Source organism: Acomys russatus, chromosome 27, assembly GCF_903995435.1.
Source record: "Acomys russatus chromosome 27, mAcoRus1.1, whole genome shotgun sequence".
NCBI classification, from domain to species: Eukaryota; Metazoa; Chordata; class Mammalia; order Rodentia; family Muridae; genus Acomys; species Acomys russatus.
In genome coordinates, this window is record NC_067163.1 from 58140238 (window position 1) to 58142928 (window position 2691).

The 2691-nt window shown below is 51.5% G+C and overlaps 1 pseudogene; it reads left to right on the plus strand.

Moving 5' to 3' along the window:
- The first annotated feature begins 245 nt into the window (after nt 1-245).
- On the plus strand, nt 246-2098 carry LOC127210163 (farnesyl pyrophosphate synthase-like; annotated as a pseudogene).
- Nucleotides 2099-2691: the final 593 nt, after the last annotated feature.

A 2691-nucleotide genomic window follows, 5' to 3' on the forward strand; every position in this document is an offset into this window, starting at 1 on the left:
GCATGTGCCACCACCAGGCCCCACTCCCTTTCTTGGTTTCTGATCTCACTAAGTTGTTACTCCTGGACTATCTCTGCGTCACAAGCTGGCCATTGACCTGCCATCCTCCTGCCTTCGTCTCCCAGCTGCGGCAAGGAGAGGCACACCGCACCACTTTCTGCTTCCACACTCGGGTAGCTTTGTATGGTGGAGAACAGACCACATCTACAGGAGGGAGGCAGGGCAGCTGCAGGGCCCCCGGGCTGATGGGGCCCCAGGGAAGACTGAAGATGTCGAAGCTGGCAGGATGGGTAAGTAAGTGTCACATTTGCCACTAAGGCTCATGACCCGAGTTCCATCCTTGGGAGCCACGTGTTGGCGAGAGAACCGACATTCTGCCAGTTAGTTTTTGTCAACTTGACACAAACCAGAGTCATTCGAGAAGAAGAAACCTCAATTTAAAAAGACAAAACAAAACAAAACACCCCGAGAATACACATTAAGAAACAAAGCATGGAGCTGGAAAGATGGCTCAGAGGTTAAGAGCACTAACTGCTCTTCCAAAGGTCCTGAGTTCAATTCCCCGCAACCACATGGTGGCTCACAACCATCTTTAATGAGATCTGGTGCCCTCTTCTGGCCTACAGTTGTACATGCAGGCAAAACATTGTATACATAATAAATCTTTTAAAAAGAAAAGAAAAGAAACAAAGCATGGGACTGGAGAAATGGCTCAGAGGTTAAGAGCACTGACTGCTCTTCCAAAGGTCCTGAGTTCAGTTCCCAGCACCCACATGGTGGTTCACTACCATCTATACTGAGGTCTGATGCCTTCCTTTGGCCTGCAGGCATACACACAAGCAGAACACTGTATAAATAAACAAACAAATAAATCTTAAAAAGAAAGGAAGAAAGAAACAAAGCATTTTGCTCCTCTCTCAGAATGAATGGGAACCAGAAATTGGAAGCTTCTCCCAGATCACCAAGGTGCTGACTGCGGATGAGAAAGGACACTGAGAGACGGGGGATGCTAGTCTCCGGCTTAAGGAGGTCCTGGAGTACCATGCCGTACAATTGGGGTTTCACGGTGCTGCGAGCAGTCACGGAGCTGGTGCAGCCGAGGAAGCAGGACGCTGAAAGTCTCCAGCGGGCTGTGGAACTGCTCCAGGCCCTTCTTCCTCATGTCAGACAACATCGTGGATTCTTCCCTCACTCGCCGGGGGCAGATCTGCTGGTATCAGAAGCCAGGCATAGGCTTGGACTCCATCAACGACGCCCAGCTTCTGTGTGCTTGCATCTACCGCACGCTCAAAGTTCTACTGCAGGGAGCAGCCCTGCAACCTGAACCTGCTGGAGCTTTCTGCAGAGTTCCTGTCGGACCGAGATTGGGCAGACGCTCGACCTCATCACAGCACCCCAGGGCCATGCGGATCTTGGTAGATACACAGAAAAGAGGTACAAAGCTGTTGTCAGGTACAAGACCGCTTTCTATTCCTTCTGCCCACCCCCGCCATCCCCACCGTGGCTGCCACGTGCATGGCAGGCATTGGTAGGGAGAAGGAACATCATGCCAGTGCCACGGAGATCTGGCTGGAGATGGCCGAGCTCTTTCAGGGTCAGGACGACCACTTTGATCTCCTTGGAGACCCCAGTGTGACTTGAAAGGTCGGTATGACGTCCAGGACAACAAACACAGCTGGCTGCTGGTTCAGTGTCTGCAGTGAGCCACTCCCCAGCAGCACCGGGTCTCAGAGGAGAATTACGGAGAGAAGGACCCAGAGAAGGTGGCGCCGTGAAAGCACTGCATGAGGCTTGGGGTCTGCAAGCTGTGTGCTTCAAGTATGAGGAAGAAGAGTCACAACCGCCTCAAGAGTCTCATCGAGAGCCTGGCGTGGTGGTGTGGCCTTATCTTTAACCCCAGCACTCCCGGAGGCAAAGGCAGGCGGTTCGCTGTGAGTTCAAGGCCAGCCTGGTCTACAAAGCAAGTCCAGGACAACCAAGGCTACACAGAGAGATGCTGCCTTGAAAAAAAAGAAAGTCTAATCCAGCAGCACTCGGCGCCCCGCCCCCTACCATCTTCTTGGAACTAGCAAAAAAGATCTTCAAGAGGAGAAAGTGACCTAGAGATTGCCATTGCTAAGGCCTGGAGGGAGGGATCTCAATAAATTATTGTTCAATAACAACAAAAACAAAGCAACAACAAAACCCACCTCTGTCAGACTGGCCTGTAAACAAATCTGTGGTGTGTTGCCTCGATGTGAGAGGACTTGGGCCACTGTGGGTGGCGCCAACTCTGTGCCATAGGAAAGCAGGCTCAGGCATTAGGCGCACTGTTCTTTCAGAGGATGGCGTTGAATTCCCAGCACCCCCCACAGTGGCTCACGGCCATCTGTAACTCTAGTTTCAGATAATCTGATGTCCTCTTCTGACCCCCATGGGCACCAGGCACACACACATAGTGCATGTAAATATATACACATTATAAAATAAATCGGAGAAGGAGGAGGCGGAGGCTGAGGAAGGCCAGGACCGAGCCAGAAAGCTCCACCCCTCCAATGTCTTTCCTCCAGCTCCTGCCCTCGCTTCCCGTCACAATGCGCTGTAGCTGTGAGATGAAATAAACTGTTTCCTCCCCAAGTTATTTTTGGTCATGGTATTTATCACAGTTATGAAAAAGGCAGACCTCCACAAACAGACCCTCGCATTCTCTCT